Source organism: Lissotriton vulgaris, chromosome 2_2 (assembly GCF_964263255.1).
Source record: "Lissotriton vulgaris chromosome 2_2, aLisVul1.2, whole genome shotgun sequence".
Classification (NCBI taxonomy): Eukaryota; Metazoa; Chordata; class Amphibia; order Caudata; family Salamandridae; genus Lissotriton; species Lissotriton vulgaris.
Window position 1 is genome coordinate 172,496,818 of NC_141688.1, and position 16,871 is coordinate 172,513,688.

Consider the following 16,871-nt stretch of genomic DNA (forward strand, 5'->3'; position numbering starts at 1 on the left):
GAACACGTTCAGATACGGGGAGAAACAATGACGGTCTCCTTTGTAAAGTCCAAGACTGACCAAGATGGGATGGGTGACTGCGTCATCATACGCAGGATTCCTGGGTCCTCCATATGTCCGGTAAAGTGTTTAGAGGATTACCTAGCACGAAGGGTGGCATCATGGGGGGGGACTTTGTTAAGACACGCTGACGCCACCCCACTGACGAAATTTCAGTTTCAGCGGGTGCTTGCGATGTCAATTGCCGCTGCGGGCTTGAACCCGGGCGAATTTGGGACCCATTCCTTTCGGATAGGGGCTGCTACGGAAGCTACAGCCAGGGGTCTTAATGTGGAGCAAGTGAAACGAGTGGGGCGTTGGTCCTCCAATTGTTATAAAAGATACGTGCGGTTGCACATGTTGTGAAGCTGTAATAATGTACTCACGCTTCTTGTTTTTGTTTGGTTTTCAGTTACGCAAGCCTACGAGGCGGGGCGGACTATGCAGTCGACCCTACACCGGGCCAGCGGTCAGACATCACCGGCTGTGAAAAAGGAGGTGTGGGTCGTGGGCCACTCATACGTGAGGCGTGCCGCAGACGTATTCAAAGCAGGTGACATGATTCACGTAGCTGGGGAATACGGGTACAGGATGTCCTTCTACGGAAGGGGCGGTCTCTGTATTGACCAGTTTCAAACATTTTTCGAGGGTTTGTTAGGGCGGACAAGGTCACCGCCGTCTATAGTTATAGTGCATGTTGGGGGCAATGATTTGGTCACCATCGGTAGACGACTACTCCTGGAGGCAATGCTTTCCACTGTAAGTTGGTTGGCGAGGAGAGTTCCGGGGTGCACGATTGCACGGTCCCATTTGATTCCACGAAAGGTGTGGCGGGGGGCTATCTCTATTCCTGCTTTGAACCATTCTGTTAGAAAGCTTAACAATAAAGTGAGTAGGTTGTTCCGTTCCAGGACATTGCATTCTATTTCTCATAGCTGTATTAATGATGACAGTATGTATGTGGGGGATGGTGTGCATTTGTCTTGGGTGGGGAATGAGTTACTCTTAGGAGACTTCTTAGCATGGTTAAAATCGTTGAAACATGACCTTTAGGTAGGAGTTTTGTGGGGGGTCCGGATAGCCGGTCAACTATCCGGCCTGTGGCGGTAAGGTCATGATCGGTGAGCACTAATTGGAAGATCCCTATGAGTGGGCGTCACCCAACACGGATGGGAGCGCTCGGGGGAGGTGGCCTTTGGCCCCTCAACGGGGAGGCGGTCCCTTCTAAGGATGGGTCGCCGAAAGAAGAGGAAAGGCGGTCAAGGCCCCTTCCTGTGTAGGAGGGGTTACAGCCCCCTCCTGGGGAATTTCCCGGGGCCAGTGACATCTGCGACGGCAGATGCGGTAAGTTGTGTGGGGTTGGGGGGAGGTCTACGATACCTTCTAGATACCTCACACGAGTCTTCGAACGACCTTTAACTGGCGTCGAGTTGATAAGTGCCCCCGTCAAGTCAAGGGAAATTGGTAGTAGTTGCATTTGAGTACGCCTCAGTGCTGTCGCCCCTCCCAAGTGGGGGGGGGTATGTCTGGTTAGGGATCTTGACACCGGTTACGACCTTGCCGTTGGCCCTTAAACGTTAGGATGTACAATTTCAATATTTCAAGTAAATGTTTTGTAGGATGTTAGTTTGGCTAGGAGAACCTCTGTATTAGAGAATCTGTTAAGGTTAGCCAAACATCGCAATGTGGTATGAAATTGTACATTAATGTTTAAATGTTTTAATTTTTTGTTTTAATAAATACGGCCGGGAGGGTCACTCCCTCCCACTTCCAAAAACTTCAAGAACTGTTTCCGGTTTCCCTCCTTTTGGGGATTGTGTTGAGAGGGGGTGGCGGGTATCTCAGCCATATGGAAAGGGGCGACCACTCGGTCCCCCCGAACGTATGGCTGAGTGCCTCGATCCCCCCGGGAAGCCATTTTGGGCGGGAGGCGCGTCTCGGCTGGTATGCCCGAAGCGGCGTAGCCGGGGCGCGCTTTTTCCCGCCCTAGAGTGGGCTGGCCTAGACACTGACGCGGCCGGCCACGCCCTCGGGGCAGCCAGGGGCGGGTTTACGCCCGCCCTGAAGATGGATAAAAAGGGACGCAAGACCAGAAGACATCCTCTTGTTCCTGTGCTCTGAAGCTGCACCTCCTCGCTGCACGTGAGCTCGAGACGGAACGAAGAGCCAATTTTGACCCACCCACCAGCCCCTGAGGACAGCCAGTTGTTTTAATAAAATTGATCAATTATTCTATTTCGTTTACAGGTTTTTAGTGTTATGTTGATGTTGAATGTGTAATAAAGATTGGTCTAATTTTACAAGTTTGTGATTAAAGAACGTCGGATTTAAGGTCCATTTATAAACAGGCTTTTTCGGTCATAGTGGCCAATGTAGTTTCGTTTAGTTAGCATTTGTCGTATTTATTTTGGTCGGGCGGTAAGGTCATGATCGGTGAGCACTAATTGGAAGATCCCTATGAGTGGGCGTCACCCAACACGGATGGGAGCGCTCGGGGGAGGTGGCCTTTGGCCCCTCAACGGGGAGGCGGTCCCTTCTAAGGATGGGTCGCCGAAAGAAGAGGAAAGGCGGTCAAGGCCCCTTCCTGTGTAGGAGGGGTTACAGCCCCCTCCTGGGGAATTTCCCGGGGCCAGTGACATCTGCGACGGCAGATGCGGTAAGTTGTGTGGGGTTGGGGGGAGGTCTACGATACCTTCTAGATACCTCACACGAGTCTTCGAACGACCTTTAACTGGCGTCGAGTTGATAAGTGCCCCCGTCAAGTCAAGGGAAATTGGTAGTAGTTGCATTTGAGTACGCCTCAGTGCTGTCGCCCCTCCCAAGTGGGGGGGTATGTCTGGTTAGGGATCTTGACACCGGTTACGACCTTGCCGTTGGCCCTTAAACGTTAGGATGTACAATTTCAATATTTCAAGTAAATGTTTTGTAGGATGTTAGTTCGGCTAGGAGAACCTCTGTATTAGAGAATCTGTTAAGGTTAGCCAAACATCGCAATGTGGTATGAAATTGTACATTAATGTTTAAATGTTTTAATTTTTTGTTTTAATAAATACGGCCGGGAGGGTCACTCCCTCCCACTTCCAAAAACTTCAAGAACTGTTTCCGGTTTCCCTCCTTTTGGGGATTGTGTTGAGAGGGGGTGGCGGGTATCTCAGCCGTATGAGCATGTTTATAGTCATTTTCAAGCTTCTAGGGAGCCAAAACTCAAGATTTGGCGCAAATGTCAAAGTGACTTAAAAGGGCTCAAATGCTCACTTTGAGGGTTTAAAGTGTGTTTAGTCACTGTGGGAAGTGATATAATCACCATTTAGAGGTAATTCATGTTCATGCATTAAGGTCCGATTTTTCATGCAAAATGATCGATGACCTTTGACCAGAGGAAATTGCTCTGAGATGACCAAAATGGTCTGTTTTGATAATTTCCTTATTTAAACTAATTTTGACTTTCAGATGTGGATCATCACTTTTGGAGCTAAAATGAGCATGTTTTAGTCATTTTCAAGCTTCTAGGGAGCCAAAACTCAAGATTTGGCGCAAGTGTAAAACTGACTTAAAATGACTCAAATGCTCACTTTGAGGGTTTAAAATGTGTTTATTCTTTGCGGGAAGTGATATAATCACCATTTAGAGGTAATTCATGGTCATGCAAGAAGGTCCGATTTTTCATACAAAATGATCGATGACCTTGGACCTGAGGAATTTGCTCTGAGATGACCAAAATGGTCCTTTTGATAATTTCCTTATTTCAACTAATTTTGACTTTCAGATGTGGATCATAACTTTTGGAGCTAAAATGAGCATGTTTATAGTCATTTTCAAGCTTCTAGGGAGTAAAAACTCAAGATTTGGCACAAGGGTAAAAGTGACTTAAAATGACCCAAATCCGCACTTTGAGGGCTTAAAACATGTTTATTCACTGCGGAACTGATATAATCACCATTTAGAGGTAATACATGTTCATGCGTTAAGGTCCGATTTTTCATGCAAAATGATCGATGACCTTGGACCTGAGGAAATTGCTCTGAGATGACCAAAATGGTCTGTTTTGATAATTTCCCTTTTTAAACTTATTTTGACTTTCAGATGAGGATCATCACTTTTGGAGCTAAAATGAGCATGTTTATAGTCATTTTCAAGCTTCTAGGGAGCCAAAACTCAAGATTTGGCGCAAGTGTAAAACTGACTTAAAATGACTCAAATGCTCACTTTGAGGGCTTAAAATGTGTTTATTCTTTGCGGGAAGTGATATAATCACCATTTAGAGGTAATTCATGGTCATGCAAGAAGGTCCGATTTTTCATGCAAAATGATTGATGACCTTGGACCTGAGGAAATTGCTCTGAGATGACCAAAATGGTCCGTTTTGATAATTTCCTTATTTCAAATAATTTTGACTTTCAGATGTGGATCATCACTTTTGGAGCTAAAATGAGCATGTTTATAGTCATTTTCAAGCTTATATAGGAGTAAAAACTCAAGATTTGGCACAAGGGTAAGAGTGACTTAAAATGACCCAAATCCGCACTTTAAGGGCTTAAAACATGTTTATTCACTGCGGGAACTGATATAATCACCATTTAGAGGTAATACATGTTCATGCGTTAAGGTCCGATTTTTCATGCAAAATGATCGATGACCTTGGACCTGAGGAAATTGCTCTGAGATACCCAAAATGTCTGTTTTGTTAATTTCCATCTTTAAACTAATTTTGACTATCAGATGTGGATCATCACTTTTGGAGCTAAAATGAGCATGATTATAGTCATTTTCAAGCTTCTAGGGAGCCAAAACTCAAGATTTGGCACAAGTGTAAAAGTGACTTAAAAGGGCTCAAATGCTCACTTTGAGGGTTTAAAATGTGTTTATTCACTGCGGGCAGTGATATAATCACCGTTTAGAGGTAATTCATGTTCATGCGAGATAGTCTGATTTTTCACGCAAAATGATCGATGACCTTTGACCTGAGGAAATTGCTCTGAGATGACCAAAATGGTCTGTTTTGATAATTTCCTTATTTCAACTAATTTTGACTTTCAGATGTGGATCATCACTTTTGGAGCTAAAATGAGCATGTTTATAGTCATTTTCAAGCTTATATAGGAGTAAAAACTCAAGATTTGGCACAAGGGTAAAAGTGACTTAAAATGACCCAAATCCACACTTTGAGGGCTTAAAACATGTTTATTCAGTGCGGGAACTGATATAATCACCATTTAGAGGTAATACATGTTCATGCGAGATAGTCTGATTTTTCATGCAAAATGATCGATGACCTTGGACCTGAGGAAATTGCTCTGAGATGACCAAAATGGTCTGTTTTGATAATTTCCTTATTTCAAATAATTTTGACTTTCAGATGTGGATCATCACTTTTGGAGATAAAATGAGCATGTTTATAGACATTTTCAAGCTTCTATGGAGCCAAAACTCAAGATTTGGCGCAAGTGTAAAAGTGACTTAAAATGACTCAAATGCTCACTTTGAGGGCTTAAAATGTGTTTATTCTTTGTGGGAAGTGATATAATCACCATTTAGAGGTAATTCATGGTCATGCAAGAAGGTCCGATTTTTTATACAAAATGATCGATGACCTTGGACCTGAGGAATTTGCTCTGAGATGACCAAAATGGCCTGTTTTGATAATTTCCATCTTTAAACTAATTTTGACTTTCAGATGTGGATCATCACTTTTGGAGCTAAAATGAGCATGTTTATAGTCATTTTCAAGCTTCTAGGGAGCCAAAACTCAAGATTTGGCGCAAGTGTAAAAGTGACTTAAAATTACTCAAATGCTCACTTTGAGGGCTTAAAATGTGTTTATTCTTTGCGGGAAGTGATATAATCACCATTTAGAGGTAATTCATGGTCATGCAAGAAGGTCCGATTTTTCATACAAAATGATCGATGACTTTGGACCTGAGGAATTTGCTCTGAGATGACCAAAATGGTCCGTTTTGATAATTTCCTTATTTCAACTAATTTTGACTTTCAGATGTGGATCATAAATTTTGGAGCTTAAATGAGCATGTTTATAGTTATTTTCTAGCTTCTAGGGAGTAAAAACTCAAGATTTGGCACAAGGGTAAAAGTGACTTAAAATGACCCAAATCCGCACTTTGAGGGCTTAAAACATGCTTTTCACTGCGGGAACTGATATAATCCCCATTTAGAGGTAATTCATGGTCATGCAAGGGGGTCCGATTTTTTATACAAAATGATCGATGACCTTGGACCTGAGGAAATCGCTCTGAGACTACCAAAATGGTCCTTTTGATAATTTCCTTATTTCAACTAATTTTGACTTTCAGATGTGGATCATCACTTTTGGAACTAAAATGAGCATGTTTATGGTCATTTTCAAGCTTCTAGGGAGCCAAAACTCAATATTTGGCACAAGTGTAAAAGTGACTTAAAAGGGCTCAAATGCTCACTTTGAGGGTTTAAAATGTGTTTATTCACTGCGGGAAGTGATATAATCACCATTTAGAGGTAATTCATGTTCATGCATTAAGGTCTGATTTTTCATGCAAAATGATCGATGACCTTTGACCTGAGGAAATTGCTCTGAGATGACCAAAATGGTCTGTTTTGATAATTTCCATCTTTAAACTAATTTTGACTTTCAGATGTGGATCATCACTTTTGGAGCTAAAATGAGCATGTTTATAGACATTTTCAAGCTTCTTAAGAGCCAAAACTCAAGATTTGGCACAAGTGTAAAAGTGACTTAAAAGGGCTCAAATGCTCACTTTGAGGGTTTAAAATGTGTTTATTCACTGCGGGAAGTGATATAATCACCATTTAGAGGTAATACATGTTCATGTGAGATAGTCTGATTTTTCATGCAAAATGATCGATGACCTTGGACCTGAGGAGATTGCTCTGAGATGACCAAAATGGTCTGTTTTGATAATTTCCATTTTTAAACTGATTTTGACTTTCAGATGAGGATCATCACTTTTGGAGCTAAAATGAGCATGTTTATAGTCATTTTCAAGCTTCTAGGGAGCCAAAACTCAATATTTGGCACAAGTGTAAAAGTGACTTAAAAGGGCTCAAATGCTCACTTTGAGGGTTTAAAATGTGTTTATTCACTGCGGGAAGTGATATATTCACCATTTAGAGGTAATTCATGGTCATGCAAGAAGGTCCGATTTTTCATGCAAAATGATCGATGACCTTTGACCAGAGGAAATTGCTCTGAGATGACCAAAATGGTCTGTTTTGATAATTTCCATCTTTAAACTAATTTTGACTTTCAGATGTGGATCATCACTTTTGGAGCTAAAATGAGCATGTTTATAGTCATTTTCAAGCTTCTAGGGAGCCAAAACTCAAGATTTGGCGCAAGTGTAAAAGTGACTTAAAATTACTCAAATGCTCACTTTGAGGGCTTAAAATGTGTTTATTCTTTGCGGGAAGTGATATAATCACCATTTAGAGGTAATTCATGGTCATGCAAGAAGGTCCGATTTTTCATACAAAATGATCGATGACCTTGGACCTGAGGAATTTGCTCTGAGATGACCAAAATGGTCCGTTTTGATAATTTCCTTATTTCAACTAATTTTGACTTTCAGATGTGGATCATAAATTTTGGAGCTAAAATGAGCATGTTTATAGTTATTTTCTAGCTTCTAGGGAGTAAAATCTCAAGATTTGGCACAAGGGTAAAAGTGACTTAAAATGACCCAAATCTGCACTTTGAGGGCTTAAAACATGCTTTTTCACTGCGGGAACTGATATAATCCCCATTTAGAGGTAATTCATGGTCATGCAAGAGGGTCCGATTTTTTATACAAAATGATCGATGACCTTGGACCTGAGGAAATCGCCCTGAGATTACCAAAATGGTCCTTTTGATAATTTCCTTATTTCAACTAATTTTGACTTTCAGATGTGGATCATCACTTTTGGAGCTAAAATGAGCATGTTTATAGTCATTTTCAAGCTTATATAGGAGTAAAAACTCAAGATTTGGCACAAGGGTAAAAGTGACTTAAAATGACCCAAATCCGCACTTTGAGGGCTTAAAACATGTTTATTCACTGCGGGAACTGATATAATCACCATTTAGAGGTAATACATGTTCATGCGAGATAGTCTGATTTTTCATGGAAAATGATCGATGACCTTGGACCTGAGGAAATTGCTCTGAGATGACCAAAATGGTCTGTTTTGATAATTTCCATTTTTAAACTAATTTTGACTTTCAGATGAGGATCATCACTTTTGGAGCTAAAATGAGCATGTTTATAGTCATTTTCAAGCTTCTAGGGAGCCAAAACTCAATATTTGGCACAAGTGTAAAAGTGACTTAAAAGGGCTCAAATGCTCACTTTGAGGGCTTAAAATGTGTTTATTCTTTGCGGGAAGCGATATAATCACCATTTAGAGGTAATTCATGGTCATGCAAGAAGGTCCGATTTTTCATACAAAATGATCGATGACCTTGGACCTGAGGAATTTGCTCTGAGATGACCAAAATGGTCCTTTTGATAATTTCCTTATTTCATCAAATTTTGACTTTCAGATGTGGATCATAACTTTTGGAGCTAAAATGAGCATGTTTATAGTCATTTTCAAGCTTCTAGGGAGTAAAAACTCAAGATTTGGCACAAGGGTAAAAGTGACTTAAAATGACCCAAATCCGCACTTTGAGGGCTTAAAACATGTTTATTCACTGCGGGAACTGATATAATCACCATTTAGAGGTAATACATGTTCATGCGTTGAGGTCCGATTTTTCATGCAAAATGATCGATGACCTTGGACCTGAGGAAATTGCTCTGAGATGACCAAAATGGTCTGTTTTGATAATTTCCATTTTTAAACTAATTTTGACTTTCAGATGAGGATCATCACTTTTGGAGCTAAAATGAGCATGTTTATAGTCATTTTCAAGCTTCTAGGGAGCCAAAACTCAAGATTTGGCGCAAGTGTAAAAGTGACTTAAAATGACTCAAATGCTCACTTTGAGGGCTTAAAACATGTTTATTCACTGCGGGAACTGATATAATCACCATTTAGAGGTAATACATGTTCATGCGTTAAGGTCCCATTTTTCATGCAAAATGATCGATGACCTTGGACCTGAGGAAATTGCTCTGAGATGACCAAAATGGTCCGTTTTGATAATTTCCTTATTTCAACTAATTTTGACTTTCAGATGTGGATCATCACTTTTGGAGCTAAAATGAGCATGTTTATAGTCATTTTCAAGCTTCTAGGGAGCCACAACTCAAGATTTGGCACAAGTGTAAAAGTGACTTAAAAGGGCTCAAATGCTCACTTTCACAGTTGAACTAGGAGAAGCAAAGTCAGACTCCTTTAAAGTACCATGCGGTGTCCCACAGGGCTCGTCATTAAGCCCAACACTTTTTAATTTATATGTAGCCCCCCTTGCGGAAGTAATAAGAGAAAATGGCTTTACACCAATATCCTACGCTGACGATATACAAATCGTCATTTCTATCGGCAAAGACAGCAAAGTAACAGCCAAGAAATTCCAACTATGCATGCTAAAAGTTAGTCAATGGATGCAACAAAATTGCCTCAAACTCAACGGAGAAAAGAGTGAGGTAATGATTCTAGGAGGTAATGCTGATATCTGGTCCCCAGACTGGTGGTCTCCTGAACTGGGAACAAGACCAGAACCCTCAGAGAAGGCTAAAAACTTGGGAGTCATGATAGACACCAAACTAACATACGAAGCCCAAGTAAACAAACTGGCCTCGTCTTTCTGGCTGATATTAAAAATGATAAGAAAAATACTCCCATACCTGCCTCAAGACACACGCAGAACGGTAGTGACAGCCCTGGCACTGTCTCGACTGGACTACGGTAACGCATTATATGCGGGAGCCAGAATAAAAATCATGGAAAAATGCAGCGACTCCAGAATGCAGCGGCACGACTGATACTGGAAATCCCAAAGTTTCAGCCTATTAGTCATAAACTAGAGACACTCCACTGGCTACCTGTAGCCAAAAGAGTCAAGTTTAAATCACTATGCTTGACCTACTAGGCACTGCAGGGCAAAGGCCCTCACTTCCTGAAAACTCACCTGAAGCACTACGAACCTTCAAGGCTTCTCAGATCGGGTCAAAAAAAATTGATAGCGATACCCAAGTTCAAACGATCAAACTGGGGAGGAAGAAGCTTCCTCGTGCATGCAGCACGGACATGGAACTCACTACCACTTGACGTAAAAAACAGCCCAACTCTGGAGATTTTCAGAAAGAGAATCAAGACTTGGCTTTTCACCGCATAAAGTTCACTAACTCCAGACCTGCACCGGAAACTGGACAATTCATAGCGCCAAGACACCTCCGGGCATTCGTGCGCTTTAGAAATGGACAAATCAAATCAAATCAAATCTTTGAGGGTTTAAAATGTGTTTATTCACTGCGGGCAGTGATATAATCACCATTTAGAGTTAATTCATGTTCATGCGAGATAGTATGATTTTTCATGCAAAATGATCGATGACCTTTGACCTGAGGAAATTGCTCTGAGATGACCAAAATAGTCTGTTTTGATAATTTCCTTATTTCAACTAATTTTGACTTTCAGATGTGGATCATCACTTTTGGAGCTAAAATGAGCATGTTTATAGACATTTTCAAGCTTCTAGGGAGCCAAAACTCAAGATTTGGCGCAAGTGTAAAAGTGACTTAAAATGACTCAAATGCTCACTTTGAGGGCTTAAAATGTGTTTATTCTTTGTGGGAAGTGATATAATCACCATTTAGAGGTAATTCATGGTCATGCAAGAAGGTCCGATTTTTTATACAAAATGATCGATGACCTTGGACCTGAGGAAATTGCTCTGAGATGACCAAAATGGTCTGTTTTGATAATTTCCATTTTTAAACTTATTTTGACTTTCAGATGAGGATCATCACTTTTGGAGCTAAAATGAGCATGTTTATAGTCATTTTCAAGCTTCTAGGGAGCCAAAACTCAAGATTTGGCGCAAGTGTAAAACTGACTTAAAATGACTCAAATGCTCACTTTGAGGGCTTAAAATGTGTTTATTCTTTGCGGGAAGTGATATAATCACCATTTAGAGGTAATTCATGGTCATGCAAGAAGGTCCGATTTTTCATGCAAAATGATTGATGACCTTGGACCTGAGGAAATTGCTCTGAGATGACCAAAATGGTCCGTTTTGATAATTTCCTTATTTCAAATAATTTTGACTTTCAGATGTGGATCATCACTTTTGGAGCTAAAATGAGCATGTTTATAGTCATTTTCAAGCTTATATAGGAGTAAAAACTCAAGATTTGGCACAAGGGTAAGAGTGACTTAAAATGACCCAAATCCGCACTTTAAGGGCTTAAAACATGTTTATTCACTGCGGGAACTGATGTAATCTCCATTTAGAGGTAATACATGTTCATGCGTTAAGGTCCGATTTTTCATGCAAAATGATCGATGACCTTGGACCTGAGGAAATTGCTCTGAGATACCCAAAATGGTCTGTTTTGTTAATTTCCATCTTTAAACTAATTTTGACTATCAGATGTGGATCATCACTTTTGGAGCTAAAATGAGCATGATTATAGTCATTTTCAAGCTTTTAGGGAGCCAAAACTCAAGATTTGGCACAAGTGTAAAAGTGACTTAAAAGGGCTCAAATGCTCACTTTGAGGGTTTAAAATGTGTTTATTCACTGCGGGCAGTGATATAATCACCGTTTAGAGGTAATTCATGTTCATGCGAGATAGTCTGATTTTTCACGCAAAATGATCGATGACCTTTGACCTGAGGAAATTGCTCTGAGATGACCAAAATGGTCTGTTTTGATAATTTCCTTATTTCAACTAATTTTGACTTTCAGATGTGGATCATCACTTTTGGAGCTAAAATGAGCATGTTTATAGTCATTTTCAAGCTTATATAGGAGTAAAAACTCAAGATTTGGCACAAGGGTAAAAGTGACTTAAAATGACCCAAATCCACACTTTGAGGGCTTAAAACATGTTTATTCAGTGCGGGAACTGATATAATCACCATTTAGAGGTAATACATGTTCATGCGAGATAGTCTGATTTTTCATGCAAAATGATCGATGACCTTGGACCTGAGGAAATTGCTCTGAGATGACCAAAATGGTCTGTTTTGATAATTTCCTTATTTCAAATAATTTTGACTTTCAGATGTGGATCATCACTTTTGGAGATAAAATGAGCATGTTTATAGACATTTTCAAGCTTCTATGGAGCCAAAACTCAAGATTTGGCGCAAGTGTAAAAGTGACTTAAAATGACTCAAATGCTCACTTTGAGGGCTTAAAATGTGTTTATTCTTTGTGGGAAGTGATATAATCACCATTTGGAGGTAATTCATGGTCATGCAAGAAGGTCCGATTTTTTATACAAAATGATCGATGACCTTGGACCTGAGGAATTTGCTCTGAGAAGACCAAAATGGCCTGTTTTGATAATTTCCATCTTTAAACTAATTTTGACTTTCAGATGTGGATCATCACTTTTGGAGCTAAAATGAGCATGTTTATAGTCATTTTCAAGCTTCTAGGGAGCCAAAACTCAAGATTTGGCGCAAGTGTAAAAGTGACTTAAAATTACTCAAATGCTCACTTTGAGAGCTTATAATGTGTTTATTCTTTGCGGGAAGTGATATAATCACCATTTAGAGGTAATTCATGGTCATGCAAGAAGGTCCGATTTTTCATACAAAATGATCGATGACTTTGGACCTGAGGAATTTGCTCTGAGATGACCAAAATGGTCCGTTTTGATAATTTCCTTATTTCAACTAATTTTGACTTTCAGATGTGGATCATACATTTTGGAGCTTAAATGAGCATGTTTATAGTTATTTTCTAGCTTCTAGGGAGTAAAAACTCAAGATTTGGCACAAGGGTAAAAGTGACTTAAAATGACCCAAATCCGCACTTTGAGGGCTTAAAACATGCTTTTCACTGCGGGAACTGATATAATCCCCATTTAGAGGTAATTCATGGTCATGCAAGGGGGTCCGATTTTTTATACAAAATGATCGATGACCTTGGACCTGAGGAAATCGCTCTGAGATTACCAAAATGGTCCTTTTGATAATTTCCTTATTTCAACTAATTTTGACTTTCAGATGTGGATCATCACTTTTGGAACTAAAATGAGCATGTTTATGGTCATTTTCAAGCTTCTAGGGAGCCAAAACTCAATATTTGGCACAAGTGTAAAAGTGACTTAAAAGGGCTCAAATGCTCACTTTGAGGGTTTAAAATGTGTTTATTCACTGCGGGAAGTGATATAATCACCATTTAGAGGTAATTCATGTTCATGCATTAAGGTCTGATTTTTCATGCAAAATGATCGATGACCTTTGACCTGAGGAAATTGCTCTGAGATGACCAAAATGGTCTGTTTTGATAATTTCCATCTTTAAACTAATTTTGACTTTCAGATGTGGATCATCACTTTTGGAGCTAAAATGAGCATGTTTATAGACATTTTCAAGCTTCTTAAGAGCCAAAACTCAAGATTTGGCACAAGTGTAAAAGTGACTTAAAAGGGCTCAAATGCTCACTTTGAGGGTTTAAAATGTGTTTATTCACTGCGGGGAGTGATATAATCACCATTTAGAGGTAATACATGTTCATGTGAGATAGTCTGATTTTTCATGCAAAATGATCGATGACCTTGGACCTGAGGAGATTGCTCTGAGATGACCAAAATGGTCTGTTTTGATAATTTCCATTTTTAAACTGATTTTGACTTTCAGATGAGGATCATCACTTTTGGAGCTAAAATGAGCATGTTTATAGTCATTTTCAAGCTTCTAGGGAGCCAAAACTCAATATTTGGCACAAGTGTAAAAGTGACTTAAAAGGGCTCAAATGCTCACTTTGAGGGTTTAAAATGTGTTTATTCACTGCGGGAAGTGATATATTCACCATTTAGAGGTAATTCATGGTCATGCAAGAAGGTCCGATTTTTCATGCAAAATGATCGATGACCTTGGACCTGAGGAAATTGCTCTGAGATGACCAAAATGGTCCTTTTGATAATTTCCTTATTTCAACTAATTTTGACTTTCAGATGTGGATCATCATGTTTGGAGCTAAAATGAGCATTTTATAGTCATTTTCAAGCTTCAAGGGAGTAAAAACTCAATATTTGGCACGAGGGTAAAAGTGACTTAAAATGACCCAAATTCGCACTTTGAGGGCTTAAAACATGTTTATTCACTGCGGGAACTGATATAATCACCATTTAGAGGGAATACATGTTCATGCGAGATAGTCTGATTTTTCATGCAAAATGATCGATGACCTTGGACCTGAGGAAATTGCGCTGAGATGACCAAAATGGTCTGTTTTGATAATTTCCATTTTTAAACTAATTTTGACTTTCAGATGAGGATCATCACTTTTGGAGCTAAAATGAGCATGTTTATAGTCATTTTCAAGCTTCTAGGGAGCCAAAACTCAAGACTTGGCACAAGTGTAAAAGTGACTAAAAAGGGCTCAAATATTCACTTTGAGGGTTTAAAATGTGTTTATTCACTGTGGGAAGTGATATAATCACCAGTTAGAGGTATTTCATGTTCATGCATTAAGGTCCGATTTTTCATGCAAAATGATCGATGACCTTTGACCAGAGGAAATTGCTCTGAGATGACCAAAATGGTCTGTTTTGATAATTTCCATCTTTAAACTAATTTTGACTTTCAGATGTGGATCATCACTTTTGGAGCTAAAATGAGCATTTTTATAGTCATTTTCAAGCTTCTAGGGAGCCAAAACTCAAGATTTGGCGCAAGTGTAAAAGTGACTTAAAATTACTCAAATGCTCACTTTGAGGGCTTAAAATGTGTTTATTCTTTGCGGGAAGTGATATAATCACCATTTAGAGGTAATTCATGGTCATGCAAGAAGGTCCGATTTTTCATACAAAATGATCGATGACCTTGGACCTGAGGAATTTGCTCTGAGATGACCAAAATGGTCCGTTTTGATAATTTCCTTATTTCAACTAATTTTGACTTTCAGATGTGGATCATAAATTTTGGAGCTAAAATGAGCATGTTTATAGTTATTTTCTAGCTTCTAGGGAGTAAAATCTCAAGATTTGGCACAAGGGTAAAAGTGACTTAAAATGACCCAAATCTGCACTTTGAGGGCTTAAAACATGCTTTTTCACTGCGGGAACTGATATAATCCCCATTTAGAGGTAATTCATGGTCATGCAAGAGGGTCCGATTTTTTATACAAAATGATCGATGACCTTGGACCTGAGGAAATCGCCCTGAGATTACCAAAATGGTCCTTTTGATAATTTCCTTATTTCAACTAATTTTGACTTTCAGATGTGGATCATCACTTTTGGAGCTAAAATGAGCATGTTTATAGTCATTTTCAAGCTTATATAGGAGTAAAAACTCAAGATTTGGCACAAGGGTAAAAGTGACTTAAAATGACCCAAATCCGCACTTTGAGGGCTTAAAACATGTTTATTCACTGCGGGAACTGATATAATCACCATTTAGAGGTAATACATGTTCATGCGAGATAGTCTGATTTTTCATGCAAAATGATCGATGACCTTTGACCTGAGGAAATTGCTCTGAGATGACCAAAATAGTCTGTTTTGATAATTTCCTTATTTCAACTAATTTTGACTTTCAGATGTGGATCATCACTTTTGGAGCTAAAATGAGCATGTTTATAGACATTTTCAAGCTTCTAGGGAGCCAAAACTCAAGATTTGGCGCAAGTGTAAAAGTGACTTAAAATGACTCAAATGCTCACTTTGAGGGCTTAAAATGTGTTTATTCTTTGTGGGAAGTGATATAATCACCATTTAGAGGTAATTCATGGTCATGCAAGAAGGTCCGATTTTTTATACAAAATGATCGATGACCTTGGACCTGAGGAATTTGCTCTGAGATGACCAAAATGGTCCGTTTTGATAATTTACTTATTTCAACTAATTTTGACTTTCAGATGTGGATCATCACTTTTGGAGCTTAAATGAGCATGTTTATAGTCATTTTCAAGCTTATATAGGAGTAAAAACTCAAGATTTGGCACAAGGGTAAAAGTGACTTAAATGACCCAAATCCGCACTTTGAGGGCCTAAAAACATGTTTATTCACTGCGGGAACTGATATAATCACCATTTAGAGGTAATACATGTTCATGCGAGATAGTCTGATTTTTTCATGCAAAAAGATCGATGACCTTGGACCTGAAGAGATTGCTCTGAGATGACCAAAATGGTCTGTTTTGATAATTTCCATTTTTAAACTAATTTTGACTTTCAGATGAGGATCATCACTTTTGGAGCTAAAATGAGCATGTTTATAGACATTTTCAAGCTTCTTAAGAGCCAAAACTCAAGATTTGGCACAAATGTAAAAGTGACTTAAAAGGGCTCAAATGCTCACTTTGAGGGTTTAAAATGTGTTTATTCACTGCGGGAAAGTGATATAATCACCATTTAGAGGTAATACATGTTCATGTGAGATAGTCTGATTTTTCATGCAAAATGATCGATGACCTTGGACCTGAGGAGATTGCTCTGAGATGACCAAAATGGTCTGTTTTGATAATTTCCATTTTTAAACTGGATTTTGACTTTCAGATGAGGATCATCACTTTTGGAGCTAAAATGAGCATGTTTATAGTCATTTTCAAGCTTCTAGGGAGCCAAAACTCAATATTTGGCACAAGTGTAAAAGTGACTTAAAAGGGCTCAAATGCTCACTTTGAGGGTTTAAAATGTGTTTATTCACTGCGGGAAGTGATATATTCACCATTTAGAGGTAATTCATGGTCATGCAAGAAGGTCCGATTT